Source organism: Lygodium microphyllum, chromosome 9 (assembly GCF_053477565.2).
Source record: "Lygodium microphyllum isolate KBCC chromosome 9, Lygodium_microphyllum_v1.1.10, whole genome shotgun sequence".
In the NCBI taxonomy this organism is placed as follows: Eukaryota; Viridiplantae; Streptophyta; class Polypodiopsida; order Schizaeales; family Lygodiaceae; genus Lygodium; species Lygodium microphyllum.
Genome location: NC_141143.1, coordinates 121257561 through 121273943, shown reverse-complemented (window position 1 = coordinate 121273943; position 16383 = coordinate 121257561).

Genomic DNA, 16383 nt, shown 5'->3' with positions numbered 1-16383 from the left:
CAAATCATTATGAAAAGATATCTAAAACTATTATAAACCAAATTTGTTCCTTTAAAAAAGGAAAAATAATTCCAAATGAGACTAAACAAGAAAACAATTTTGAGGTGTGCTTCTACCAAAAAGAGGTAGTGTTCTCAAATTTCCATATTGTACCACTAAACCATGCTTTCACTCTAAGGTTATTTGACTATTTCAATGCATGGATACATGCCCTAGTGAGGTTGATTTGACAGAACTGAGGAAAAGTCCAAGGTTCATTGGAAAGAAGCTGTCCACCATATCATCCCATACTACCACACGTGGTGTGATGTACCTGTCCCTAGCTGAGGCAGGGGAGATGACATTTGATAGCCTCTTAGATTTCTATGCTGAGAAGCATGTTTGGATCCCTTAGGTTTGATAGCCTTTGCTAGTCAGGCAACTTTCAAGTCTACCTCTCAAAAGTACATTTGGCCACGATGCACTAGGATCAACTTGAGGGACTTATGAACTAAGAGTCTCTATCAGCTTTCTAGTGCCCAGCCATAAAGATTACATTATAATGTGTCATAACTAAGAGCCGACTAGTCAATAAACTTGGTTCAAAGAGAGTGAGAGACGAGGGGGAGTCAAGCTCAACCCCTCTGCCCATAAGGTTAAATCTCAACTCTAATCCCCTAAAACAACACATAGTCAGGTATTAAGACATGGATCCTAGACAATTAGTGTCCGAGTCTATTTCTATTTTCAATCTTTCAAAAAGCATCCGACTAATTGGGTCCACCCATCCATCCATTAGACAACAACATCATCATGACAACTATCCAACCACTTTCTATGCACAAACCTAGCGTGTTTAATTATCTAATTAAGATTTACCATATTGTTAAACATATAGAATCAAATTTCTTCATTATTTCTTTAAACAATGTTCATTGAATACGTTTAACCACATACACAAAAACAATGAAAACAATCTTTACAAGAATCCGCTCTCTTCTTTAGAGCAATAATGAGACGATAATTTTTGAGCTCCCAATGGTCGTCACATTACACTCGTTTTTCCACTCTATATCCTCTCTTTATCTTAGGGTCTCTCTAGTGCACCTATCCACGCACTATGTCCAATAAGGATTCTTTTCCTATCTTAGGACCAGTTCAAGTTACTACCAGAGCACCACTAGTTCTTGATTGCCTTAAAAGATGAATCTTCCTTGCACGTTTGACCTCTCATCTGGGTGGTGATCTATATTCTAAACAAATATAAACCAAATGGGTTTACTACACTGTCATGGCAAGACCTTGGGAAGAGTACATCTTGGCCATGGTGTTGCCTCTTGCCGGCAATTCTACACCAACCATAGTGCTACCTCTTGCGGTGAATCTACATCAACACACAAACCATAGTGCTACCTTTTGCATTGAATGTGCATCGATCATAGTGCTGCCTCCTATGGCGATGAACCTATACTACTACAATGATGCCTCTTGTGGCAAATCTGCACTACTATAGTGCCACCTCTTACAATGAATTTTTACTGCATCTTCACATCTATCTGCTTGACTTTTGGCATATTCCATATCACTTTTCATAGGTTTTATTATCATATTGATGCTTCAAAATTTTTTCATCTTTCCTTTCTTAACCCTTAGCATTAATATTTTTTTATTCTTATCGAATCATGTATATACTATAATAAGATTTTTAAAATAAGGAGTACCTCACTTGGTAAAAACACAAGGTCCTATTATAAATTTTATTCTTTCCCTTTTAGATGATCATATCATACTCTCAACACAACATGTTAGTGCTACAATAACCTCTTTCCATCGCAACTTAGATCTCACTTGAACGACCCTATATTTTTCTAAACACCTTTCCTTGATAAATGGATTGTGCAAATATTAAATTCTTGATTTTGGATGTTAGAATTGTCGGCATGCATTTTCTCTTGCATTGAGGGTCGTTGAAGATGGACTCGTCACATTGGAAGGTCCTACCTCATTAGGCACATTGACCTTTTTTCAAGGGGTCATGGTAGATGGGGAAAAAGAAAAGGGATAGGATGAGGCAAAAATAATTATTAACTTTGGGAAGGTATTTCGAGAATATTAGTATTCGCCTTCTCTCTCACTCTCAACACGTATTTTTTTTGCTTCTCTCTATCATGCATTCTCAAGCTATCACTTGCCTCTTCCTTCTTTCTCTCTCTCTCTCTCTCTTCTTCTTATTGTCTCTTTCTCTATGCCTCTCTCTCTTTTTTCTCCTCTCTCTCTCTCTCTCTCTCCTGCATGCCACTCTCACTAGCACCAGCTCATCTCAATATGGCTTCACTGTTTGCTTCCTATGCTCTCTTCTTCTCCCTTTGGCCTCTACTTATATAAGAGAAGGGGAAGGGGGGGGGGGGGGTGTTGTTGATATCATAGCATAATGGATGTGTCATCAGGTGGCACAAGGAGAGGGAGATTATTATTTTTGTAATCATAGGAGAATATCCACTTGGGAAGAGGTGGTATAAAGAGGAAAATATATTTTGGGGAAAAGTCTGTGTCATTCTCATATAAAGTTTCAATTGGATTTGAACTCTGGGCCTCTTTGTGAAGAGTTGTAATTATAATTGAACTCTTTTTAATTCATTGAATTTTATTTTCTCCCCTTTTTTATTTGCACAAGAGTAAAAATTTTCCATGAAAACTCATCCTTTGCACAAATGAGAACACATGCAAAAAGGCTAATTTTTAAAAGCCTACCCAAAAAAACTCATATTCCATATGCACAAATGGGTTAATGTACAAATACCTCCTTGATCTTATGAGAAAACACACATGAATTTGTGGCATATATGCAAATTTTAAAAAAAAGAAAAGAAAAGTCAATAAAGTAATAAAGAAAAAAATAGTTCAATTCTAACTAGAACTCTTTATTGAGAGGGAAGTGTTCAAATCCAACTGAAACTTTATGTGAGAATGACACATAAGCTTCTCCTAAAAAGATCTTTCCCTCTCTATGCTACCACTTGACAAGTGGATATTCTCCTATGATTACAACAAAAATTCCCCTCTCCTTTTGTCACCTTGTAGCAGCATCTCCCTCCCCCTCTCCTATAAATAGATGCCAAGGGGAGAAGAAGAGAGCATGGGAAGCAAATATTAAAACCATATTGAGATGGGACGATGCTAATGAGAATGGCACACACACACACACACACACACACACACACACACACACACACACACACACACACACACACACACACACACACACACACACACACACACACACACACACACACACACACACACACACACACACACACACACACACACACACACACACACACACACACACACACACACACACACACACACACACACACACACACACACACACACACACACACACACACACACACACACACACACACACACACACACACACACACACACACACACACACACACACACACACACACACACACACACACACACAGAGAGAGAGAGAGAGAGAGAGAGAGAGAGAGAGAGAGAGAGAGAGAGAGAGAGAGAGAGAGAGAGAGAGAGAGAGAGAGAGAGAGAGAGAGAGAGAGAGAGAGAGAGAGAGAGAGAGAGAGAGAGAGAAGTGAGAGTAGAATGATGCAAGGAAGAGATGAGTAATAAAATATTCACATAGTTGAGAGAGAGCGATAAGGCTAAATCTAAATTTCTTATAGTACTTTCTACCCACGTTATTTATCCTATCCTACAACCTTTTTTCTATTGATCCATCATGCCCTCTTGCAAGAAGGTCAACATGTTAAACAAGGCAGGGCCCTCCAACATGGCAGGTTTGTTGAGTGACACTTAGTGTAGGGAAAATGGCCGCCAACAACACGACCAATCCTAACACATAAAATCAAATATTTTATGCTTAAATATTTAAGAAAAAATTAAAGAATAATATATTATTTGCATCTTTGATATTATTTGTTTTCAAAAGGAAGAAAAATATCATTAAAGTCACCCACACATGCACATCACGAATTTACGTGTTAGCAATTGCATAAGGCATGTGTTAAGCATGAGAAATAATGCATAATCAACTAGATGAATTCTTGAATTCATATCTTGAATTGTTATCATTTTTTAAATCTCATCTCATAGAAAATGGAATGGTTATACCCATCCAATGATTAGAAATCATGAGGCCTAAAGATCCTCCAAATATTAACTAAACCAAAAGCTAGGCGGAATTGATGAAAAGTCAGGATGATTCACACCTTATAAAACATACATGTTAGAATCTAGCACAAGCTATCCTTGCCCTCAAACCCACAAGCATCGTAGGGGAGACCTTTACCAATCAAGTTGACGTAACCCTACAAGATTCTTCACTTGAAAGTACTCCCATCAATGGACTCTCATCATCATGACTCTTCTTGGTTGACCCTAGTACAAGTAATGATCACAAGAGAGCAAGCTTGAAGCAATTGCCAAGACAAGAGGCCATCCCATGATTGTAAGAGGAGAAGGAGAACATACTTGCTTGTAGGGCTTGTCAACACGGTAAGAAAGAATAAAGAAAGACGTGGAAGAGACACACAAGGTGCAAGAGCTATGGGGTAGTGGAGCTATGGAGGAGGAGGAAGTTGAAAGATCTACACTAGATAAACTACAATGTACTGCCTAAAACCTCTTATCACATACTATTGTTGCAAATTCTCAATTCTAGTTGCTATAATTGTGAATTCCGCACACCTCTCTATCCCTACCCTCTCTTATAACCATAGCTAAACGAAGTAATAGCACAATCACAATTACAATCCACCTTAAGTCTAAGTCTACCTACGGTCATAGCTAGGCTTGCCCACTAGTACCATGCTTAACCCCACCTAATCTTGCCTATCATTGAGAAACTTACAAGTCCTACCACTAAGAGATCCACATAATTTGTGCATATTTACTATGAAAAACTCTAATGCACATCAAGCTTTCCCATCTTGAGTTTGCATCATTTGAGCTTAAGTCTGGTCACTTAAATCCAAAATTGATAACATCTAGACCTAAGCTCACCTATCCTCAAGCTTGTTTATGATGGATTCAATATTTCCTACCACCTCCAGCCAAGTATAACTATGCTAATTGGAGTCTCATTATTAGAGCTTTATTCCATCTAAACTCTAGGTAACCATCATTAGGCTAGTCTACTTGCCCTTAGGCTACTTTATCCATCCTTAGGCTAGTCTACCTACCATAGGTTGGTCTACCCACCCTTACTTTAGTCTACCTACCGCAAGGCTACTATACCTACCCTTATCTTAGTCTACCATTCCTTAAGCTAGTCTACCTATCAATCTAGGAGATATATGCATAGAGATTTTAGATCCCCCGTTGCTTACTTGATGCTTGATTGAGAATGAGGGCATGTTGCAGGGGCTGGAGAAATGTGGAATCAACTACTATGGTAGATTGGAAATAAGTGAGAGTAGAGAAAAAGGTGGCACAAGCTTTGGATATGAGGCTTGGATTAGAGTGGCCTAGATGGATCCTAGATGAGTGACAAGAATAGCAAAATAGATAAGCGTATCAATCCCATTGCTATGTGTTGCCCATCTTGGTGGGTATTCCCTTTAAAGATTCATTTGGTATTTTTGCATGCCCTTTAAGGATTCAATTGGTATTTGTGTGTGACCATTGTGTGGTGGATAGTAGGTATTGTCCTATTGATGCTTCAAATATTTCAGTTACGTTATTGTTCAGCACCAAGAACTCCATACCCTTGTATTGTAATATCATGATAGTGGTAGTTTCTATAGTTTATACACAAGAAAACTAATATGCATTATGGACTTCATAATAAAGCCTTTGATGATTGATAGGAAAATTGTGCTTGCAACCTATTTTTGTTGCTAATTTTTGGGGGTAAAGGCACATTTGCCTAGCCGCCTATGTATTAGTGACACTGACAGTACCTGCATACCTGTACATTGTAGGTGGCACACACCCATCACTGTCACTTCATTCTTTTTTCTTTCAATGACATTTGAATAAAGGGAAGGCTAATCACACATTTTCACTATTGGAGTTGCCACATTATGTGTGTGTGTGTGTGTGTCTCTCTCTCTCTCGCTCTCTCTCTCTCTCTCTCTCTCTCTCTCTCTCTCTCTCTCTCTGTCTCTATCTCTCTATCTCTCTGTCTCTTTGTCTCTCTCTTGCTCCTTCCATCGTAGATCTTGCTTCCACTCCATTCTTCAACTTCAGGGCTCCCTCCCTTCTATTTGTATCAAAGTCATCTACCTTGAGATCTTAAACCCAACTTGACATTGCCTCAGCTTGTGGAGAAAAGTCTGACAGCTCACAGTTTTAATGGCAACCATGGCTTCAACTTGATGTGGTCTATATCAGTACCTCTCCCTTCCCAAGTTTACTAGAACTTATTGGACCTCTTCCAAGCCTTCCTTGGCACCCCTTGCAGCTTATCTTGCCCCCCGTTTTCTTCAACCCACCTTGTAGCCCCTCCAGGATAGGCAACATGATTTGCACCTATTTCTGGCCTGTGATCTCTCCTAAATCTAGTCACTTCTCTAACCTCTACTAGGATCTTGGCACTCTTGGCATCCTTGATGATCATTGGCAACACCTATCGGCACTTATATTTGGCATTGAGCATTAGTTGGAGCTCTTTGGGTTTAGCTAGCTCATAGTTTATGATAGTTTGTTGTATTATAATTCAGGACAATACTTCATTCGTTGTCTGGAGGTTACTTATGCTTCCTAGGATGTCCATTTGATGCCCGATCATATGGGAATGTTATACCAATGTATTAGAATGCTATAGGAGTTATCTGCACACTCTTTTGCTTAGTTTTATAGAGGTTTTTTTATTGCTATAATAAGTAGGCCTATTTTATCAGTGGAAGCATATGCCTATTGCTCTTGGGTGCTCACCCATTATTTCGAGTGATGTACAATGCTTATGGTTCATGTTACATGCCTTTTCATACTTCCAAATTGTTTCTAAGCTAAGATTGGAGCTATGAATGCTGACATTAATTGTCATTCACTATTATCTATGGCTATTTGATGTCTTATTGATGCTTCAAATATTTCAATTATGTTAAAAGAAAATGCTTTAGATAGATTAGAGAGGAGCAAAGATAGAGACGAACTTGACATGAGTAGAGAGTCAGAGATACAACAGATGCAGTAGGTGTTACCACTCTTACTAGTGATGAGGTATATGTAGTTACCCATGATGATGCAGTTAAGCATGTCCTCTGGTCATATAGTTTCCCTACAGCTTACTTGCTTAGTGATCACGCCTATGCCTTTGATTGGCTTTTGGACTCTATGGCATCTTATCATGTTACCCCTTATAGAGCATGGTTCTCTTCTTATAGGGAGGTTGACTGATATATTGATTTGGTCCTTGAATAGTCTTATGCTATTGTTGGTATAGGGGACATACACCTAGCTTTGCCTAATGGGACTTCTCTTATGCTTATGGATGTTTTACATGTTCCCATTCTCAATAAGAGCTTGATTTCTGTTAGTTAATTGCATGATGTAGGTTACTCTGTTTCTCTTCAAGATAGGTCATGGAAGATCTGTGTCGTGGTTGCTTAGTTTTGGTCAGAGGTTCTAGAGTTGGTTCTCATTACCCAGTGCATGTCTCTCATGTGGGAGATTCTATGGTTGCAGTTATTCGGATACCACATGCATTGTTATGGCATTATCACCTAGGCCATATGCACCACATAGAGATGGAGATCTTGTCTCATTCAGACTCATTGCTACCTCCTATGTCACATGAAGATCTTGATGCTTGCCCTGATTGTTCTTATGGTCCTTGCAGAGCCCCTTTGGCTCATGGTGATTGTGAGAGGCATGATCCTCTAGATCTTTCCATTGTGTAGTATATGGACCTATGCCTTCCCAGTCACTTGGTGGAGCGTCGTCCTTTATGACCTTGGTGGATCATGCTACCCACCGTGTTTGGGTTTTTCCCTTGGTATGGATTGAAGATGCCGCAGTTATGCTTGACAGGTTTATGGATTCTGTTGGTTGCAGGCCTAGGTGCTTGCAGAGATGGATTATGAGAGTCATGCTATCTCTCCCAACTTTTAGTCTTATTGTTAGTAGTTTGGCATTGATTTTCTATGCCTACGGTATTATGGAATTGCTCATGGCATGTGCCTGACTCTACAGGCAAAGGTTGATTCTATGCTTACCATAGCTGGGCTATCTTATGGCTTTTGGGCTAAGGCCCTTATGACGATAGTCTACTTGCTTAATAGGATGCTGCATCCAACTTTGGATGGTATTACACCACACGAGGCATGGAGTGGCATGAGACCCTCTTATGATTACTTGAGGATGTTTGGCTACCAAGCATTTGTATGTATGCCAAATATGCCTATGTCACGCAGATGTATCCTCCTTGGTTATATAGATGGCGACTTTAAGGCTTACAGGTTATGGGATTTGGATGCCTAGCAGGTTATATGCAGCCGTCATGTTGTCTTTTATGAGACGCATACATCTCTCAAGCTTCTTGATGCACATTCAATGCACTTTATGGTTGATGCTGGCCCTTCTTCTATGATTGACATTGGAGAGTCTATGTGCTCTCAGCTGTCTCCTATGTGCCTCATTGATGCTATGCGCTACTCTAATGTTTATGCATTACAGCCTTTCACTCATGAGTTGTGCTTGCTTCATGAGAAGCATTCTTGGATTGCTCCGCTGTATGGAGCTATGGGATCACTTGTCTCCTGGATGTCATGGACTAGGGGATGCTTCACTCTTTTATAGAGGTTCCCGATGCTTATTGCACAACTCACTTTCGGATTGGGCGTTGGGTGGCATGTCATGATTCCTCACCTTGTCTCTTTTCTTTTTTCTTTGTTTTTTCACTCCTTCGTCCATTGGCCTTTTAGTGGGAGGTTGTTGGGGTAAAAGGCCCTTGGGCCTGCTTATGTACAGTGACCGCCCATATTCTTTATTCATATATATATGAGATAGTGCAATAAGGCTGTTATATCACTCTTGATAGCACCTACATTGTGTGTGCTCTTCTCTCCCGCATCTTCATCTTCTCCTTCTGCACTGCCATTGCATCACCTTCACATATGAGACTGGTATAATTCACCGATTTTTACCCAGGCCACCAAACTGAAGGTTTCTTCTTTAACACATTACAAGCTATCCTTGCCCTCCGACCCACAAGCATCGTAGACCTTTACCAATCAAGTTGACATAACCCTACAAGATTCTTCACTTGAAAGTACTCCCATCAATGGACTCTCATCACCATGACTCTTCTTGGTTGACCCTAGTACAAGCAATGATCACAAGAGAGCAAGCTTGAAGCAATTGCCAAGACAAGAGGCCATCCCATGATTGTAAGAAGAGAAGGAGAACATACTTGCTTGTAGGGCTTGTCAACATGGTAAGAAAGAATAAAGAAAGACGTGGAAGAGACACACAAGGTGCAAGAGCTATGGGGTAGTGGAGCTATGGAGGAGGAGGAAGTTGAAAGATCTACACTAGATAAACTACAATGTACTGCCTAAAACCTCTTGTCACATACTATTGTTGCAAATTCTCAATTCTAGTTGCTATAATTATGAATTCCGCACACCTCTCTATCCCTACCCTCTCTTATAACCATAGCTAAACCAAGTAATAACACAATCACAATTACAATCCACCTTAAGTCTAAGTCTACCTACGGTCATAGCTAGGCTTGCCTACTAGTACCATGCTTAACCCCACCTAATCTTGCCTATCATTGAGAAACTTACAAGGCCTACTACCAAGAGATCCACATAATTTGTGCATATTTACTATGAAAAACTCTAATGCACATTGGACCTCTTCCAAGACTTGCTTGGCACCCCTTGGAGCTTATCTTGCCTCCTATTTGCTTCAACCCAGCTTGCAGCCTGTCGAGGATAGGCAATGTGATTTGCACCTATTCCTGGCCTAATCTCTCCTAAATCTAGTCACTTCTCTACCCTCTACTAGGTTCCTAGCACTCTTGGCATCCCTGGTGATCATTGGAAACACCTATCGACACTAATATTTGGCATTATGATAGTTTGTTGTATTACAATTTAGGACAACACTTCATTCATTGTCTGGAGGTTACATATGCTTCCTAGGATGAATGCTATAGGATTGGTTTGAGCACTCTTTTGCTTAGTTATATAGAGGTTTTTTATTGCTATAATAATTAGGCCTATTTTATCAGTGAAAGCATATGCCTATTGCTCTTGGGTGCTCACCCATTATTTCGAGTGATGTACATTGCTTATGGTTCATGTTATATGCCTTTTCATACTTCCAAATTGCTTCTAAGCTAAGATTGGAGCTATGAATGTTGACATTAATTGTCAATTCACTATTATGTATGGCTATGTGATGTTCTAGTAAGAGCTTTGCAAGATACTTGGGTCAGATGATCCTAGATGTATGGTACTTGGATCTTGGATGTATGGATGCCTTCCACATGAATTTTTTATCTTTGACTGTTCTCGGTGCTAGTCGCATATTCACTCACTACTAGTTGGAGCTATTCTTTGGCAGTTGCAGTTTGTTTTATATTAGTGATTGCCCTATTTGGTATCCATTTCTTTACTGATGTACTTCATATTCAGCATACTGTAATTGCAATTTACTACACTATTTTTCAGAACAATCACCTTCATTTGACAGTTCTTTGCATTGGGTTTGTGGAAAACTCATTACTCGGTCAGTACCCATTGTTTTTAGTTTGATTTAGTAGTGCTTTTAGGGTTGTTTTTGTAGTAATTACAACAACTTGCCTTGATAGTTTGTACACTTGTTTGCCTTGATTATGGCTAGTGGCTCAACTAATAGTCCTATATTTGATATTGACAACTTAGATGGCACTAACTACAGCTACTGGAAGGCCCAAACCTAGCAAGTTTTAGTGCGAAAAATGTAGGTTAGGCCCTTGAAACATAAGGGCGTCAAGCCCAAACTCATTGATGTAGATGATTGGGATGAATTAGATGAGCTATGTAAGTTCACCATCATATTATCTCTCTCTAAGCATGTGTTCTATAATGTTGTCTTTGATGGGAAATCTGCATGGGAATTACGTGAAAAGATTCACAATGTCTATGACAAACACAGCCCTACTTCTCATATGTATTGGTTGAAGCAACTCATGGAGCTTCACATGAAAGATGGCATTTCCATGTCAGCCCACTTAAATGAGTTTCATTCCATTATAAATCAATTGTCTTCAAAAGTGATCGAATTCAAGGACACTCTTTTTCCTTTGCTTCTCTTAGTTATACTACTTGAATCATGGGATATCTTTTGCATTGCTATGTGCTAAAATACCTACTAATGGGTTATAATTGCAAGATGTAGAGGGTACCCTCTTGACTAAAGAGGTTAATGAAAAGAATATAGATTGTTCTTGCATCTCTTATGATTTGACAGTTAGATGTACCAATCGTAGGAGTGGTAATGATGACCGTAGGAGAGACTTTCAACAGTCTTGCTCTTAGTCATGTGGATAATCTCGTAGTAAGTCCCATGGACATAAGCCCTCATTTACTTGTCAAAACCGTGGGAAAGCAGGGCATATTCGGCCACAATACCGAGAACAAGCTCAAAGGAAAGGGCAAGGGTAAAGTATAGGAAAAAAATGATGATCAGAGTATTATCCCTAGCAAATATAGTGTTAAGATTAAAGAAATTAATGTTGTGCAAGCTGATTCTAATGGTGATTTTGTACTTGTAGCTTCTTCTCTTGATAATTCATAGCCAATTGACTGATACTTTGTCAGGGTGTACTCAGTGTTGGGATGATTGATTCAAGGGCTTCCTTTCATGTAACCCCTTTTATAGAGAGTGGTTTCACTCCTATTGCAATTTGACTAGATCTGTACATTTGGATAATGACCTGGCATTCGAAATAATTGGTATTAGTGATGTCAAATTGCAATCAATTCAGGTTGCATGTTTAGTCTTCATGATGTATGTCATGTACCAACTCTCATGAAGAGCCTTCTCTTCTGGTGCTTTGGATGATGTAGGTTATGTAGTTTCTTTTGGTGATTCCTCATGGGAATCTTGTCATTGGATGTGGTGCTAAGTCCAATATTCTCTATCCCTTACTTTAGTCTGGGTCAATCTAACCATATTTTGGGAGTGGATGTTGTTTCACATGTATCTATTTGGGAGTGCTTTGAGTCTTATGATCATTGTCTATATGGTTGATAGACACATAATACATATAAAAAGTCTGGTATGATACACATGGGTGAGCCATTGGCTCTCGTTCATTTGGATATATGTGGTTCTATGCCCTACAGGTCATTAGGTGGCATGAAGTATTTCGTTACCTTCATTGATGACTATACGCATAAGGTTTGGGCATATCCTATTGACTAGAAATCGGAAGTATTGCCTACATTTTAGCATTGGATTTCTTTGGTTGAGAACCAGCTTGGGTATAGATTGAAATGTCTAAGGTCGGATAATGGGGGTGAGTATATCTCTAAAGCCTTTGAGCACTTCTACAATGAGAGGGGTATTAAGCATTTGTTGATCACCTTATACACCCCACCCCAAAATGGTATAGTTGAGCACATGAATAGGACAATTCACGAGTGAGTTCGCGGCATGCTTAGCCAAGTAGGCTTACCACAATACGTTTGGACCGAGGTAGTTACTAGTACCATATACTTGATAAATTGGTCCCCATGTATTGCTCTTGACTATCAGGTTGTAGAGGAGGTATGGTCTAGAATATTGTTTTCCTTCAGGAGAAAATGCATAAGCAACATGAGCATGTCGTAGAGGTACGCATGGAAATATTTCAAAAGGAGCCTCCTCTTACTATGAATCCTGTTAGACAGCCTCCTACATGGTAGTTATAGTTTATACCCTAGTGGCCAAGGTCCCTGATGCTCCACAAGGTGTACAGGCCCCACAACTAGCTTTGAGGTGATCTACTAGAGATAGACGAGAGCCTGCACAATTTGAGTGCTCTATGGATTATGTTATGGTGACAGGTGCTAGTGAGCCTCTTACTTATGATGAGGCCATGTACAGAGGTGATAGTCACTCTTGGGAGAGGGCCATGCAGTCAGAGTATGACTCACTGTAGCAAAATCATACATGGAATTTTGTTACTTTTCCTAGTGACAAGTGTTCTTTGCTATACAAGTGGGTGTACAAGTTGAAAGGACCCTTGGACACCCCAAGAGGGATACAAGACCAGATTGGTTGCTAAGGGCTTCAAGCGAGAACATGGTGTGGACTTCAATGAAGTATTTTCTCTTGTTGTAAAGATGACTACCCTATAGTTGGTATTGGCTTTGGTTACTTAGCTTGAGTTGGATCTTTATCAGATGGATGTCAATACAACTTTTCTTCAAGGGGACTTGCATGATGAGATTTTACATGGAGTAGTCTAAGAGCTTTGTAGAACATGGTAGGGAACACCTACTGTGCGGATTGATGAAGAGCCTTTATTGCCTTAAGTAGATACCTAGAAAATGGTACCACAAGTTTGATGCATTTATGCATTCACAAGGATATTTCCGCAGTGATATGGATCTTGTTTATACAGAAAAAGGCTCGTGATGGTAGCCTTATGATTTTGATCCTCTATGTGGATGATATGTTGATTGTTGGGAGTGTTCATGATGAGCTAGATGCCTTGAAAGGTTAGCTCAAGAAGAGCTTTGAGATGAAGGACATGGGACATGTCTCATATATTCTTGGGATGTGCATTACGCGCGATCGCTCTAAGGGGATCCTCTACTTGTCATAGAAGGAGTACATCCAGAAGGTCCTTGAGTGGTTTCATCTACAGGATGTTAAGCATATTGGTTGTCCTTTACTCTCTCACATGAAGGTCAGTGAGGCTGATTGTCCGTAGTTTGATGAGCAAATGGCCAAGATTCCTTATATATCCATAGTGGGTAGCTTGATATATACCATGATAGCCACTTGTCCTGACATAGCATTTACAGTGGCGCATGCTATATGGCTTCATCTGGCCGATGGCATTGGGATGCTATCAAGGGTATCATGTGGTATACCTGAAGGGCATAGTAGCTATGTGCATTTGTTATTATGGTGGCCAAGATACATGAATCATGGAATACATTAACTTTGAATATATAGGACACAGATAGTAAGAATTCCATCTCTAGCTATGTCTCCATCTTTCTTGGAGATGTTGTTTCCTGGATGTCGAGGGTGCAACAATGCATAGCCTAATCCACTATAGAGGTAGAGTATATTGCAGCCACCACTGACGCTTGCAAGGAGGCTCTCTGGTTAGTCAGACCTTGGCATTACTAATGTGGTCCTTACACTACATTCGGATTCTATGAGTGGTATTCAATTGGCCAAGAATCCAATCTTCCATGCGAAGACAAAGCACATTGAGGTGCATTACCAATTTGTACGATAGGTCATTGGAGGACAAAACCATTGAGATTTGGTCAAGATCTCAATTGACCAAAATCCTGTAGATCTACTCATTAAAAGCCTCTCAGTAGTGCATTTTGTCTTCCTTAGGAATTTGATGGGTGTTGGATGAGATGACATCCTTCCTCATTCTGTTGTACTGATGTACATTTGTACTTTGTCACTTTTTTCTTATTCTCTCCTCACTTGAGGTACATTCGCCTTTAAGTGGGAGGTTGTTGGAGGTAAAGGCGCATGTGCCTAGCCACCCATGTATTAGTTACATTGATAGTACTCACATACGTGTACACTACAGGTTGCGGGTGCCCATCATTGTCACTTAATTTCTTATTCTTTCAATGACATTTGAATAAAGGGAAGGTCAATCACACATTGTGACTATTGGAATTCCCACATTGTGTGTGTGTGTGTCTCTCTCTCTTGCTCCTTCCACCATAGCTCTTGCCTCCTCTCCATTCATCCACTTTAGGGCTCCCTCTCTTCACTAATTTAACAAATTGATCAAGGAGCTAGGTAAGATCACTCAAGCAAAAGATATATCTAATGACATTAACAATCATGTTATCTTATCCTAGTCAACTCACAACATGTAGCTCTTCCTTCAAAAATGAGTTTTTCAAACAAGAGATCTTTTTAGGCAAGTTACATATTGCAAGTCCTAATAGAATCACAACATCTAGTTCTTCCTTCAAAAGGAGATTCTCATAAAAGGGATGTTTTTAGGCAAGTCGACACATCCAACAATCACAAAGACTCTTAGGGATGTAGGTTTTACATATATCAAATCATGCATTGAAGTCTAGAGTGCCATCCTTTGCTTAGCAATAGTCATTAGGCACCTACCATGTTTTGTAGCTACACCCCAACTAGAACACAATTTTTGTTTGAATGCATTGCATCCATCTCCTTTGCGTGCTAATGCTATAGCTTCCTCCTTGCTTGTCTTGCAATGCCAACTGTGGAACAAAAAAATCAAGGGATGCTTCTCCTAGAAGAATGACTTCCTACCCCACATCCTCTGGATTTGGAAGCTCATAGAAAATGATGGGATTGCTTTCAATCCCTATGATCAAGAGAATGTTGCATATACCTAGGAGGGAATAGGATGAACCTCCAGATAGTTTGATGGCTATATTTGTTGGGATGAGTTCAGCTCAATCTATACTTCATAATTTAGGATGTCGTAGTTTGAGTGTTTATTAATGAGAGTATCAATAATGAGCTCTCACTTGGTAGTTATTTTGACCCTAAGTTACATTGGGGTATTAGTTTTTCATCATTTGAGTAAGTATTTGTGGCTTTTAAATATTAGGTTGGTTAGACTATATTAGGGTGCTACTAGTTTTCTTACATATTGGGAATCATGATATATGTGAGTGATGCCTCATTCAATGGATCCTAGGTCAGTCTTTGTGGATTTATCTATCCCCATCTAATTTGTGAGCTAAAGCCTAAGCTCTTGTGTTGTTAGCTATGTCATCTAACTAATGGATAGTTGGATGGGAAAGTATACTCTTTATTGTTGGCTCATCAAGTTTTAGGACTCATAGATTTTTGAGTCTAGTTTGTTATTAAGCATGACAATAGAGTATTAGAGTCTCAATAGCCAGATGAAACTTTGTGACTCTCCTTGGGAGAAAGGAGCACATGTAAGCATGAGTAGTGGTTATGAGGACTGGGTGGTTGAGTGTATGGATCATGAACCAAAGGGAGAAATGGCTTGTATTTTGGGGCTTGTGTAGGGATGGGAGTAAGAAAGCACTCAGAATCGAGAGCTTGAGAGTGAGCAAAGCTTCCACAGGTGACTCAAATTGGCACCTATTTATGAGTCGATAGCTCAGGGGTCAACTATGCATAAGAGCTGGAGTTGGAGAGTCAGTAGATATGCACATGTAAATCGAGAAACACATCAATTGAATCCCTCACAACCAAGAAGAGCCT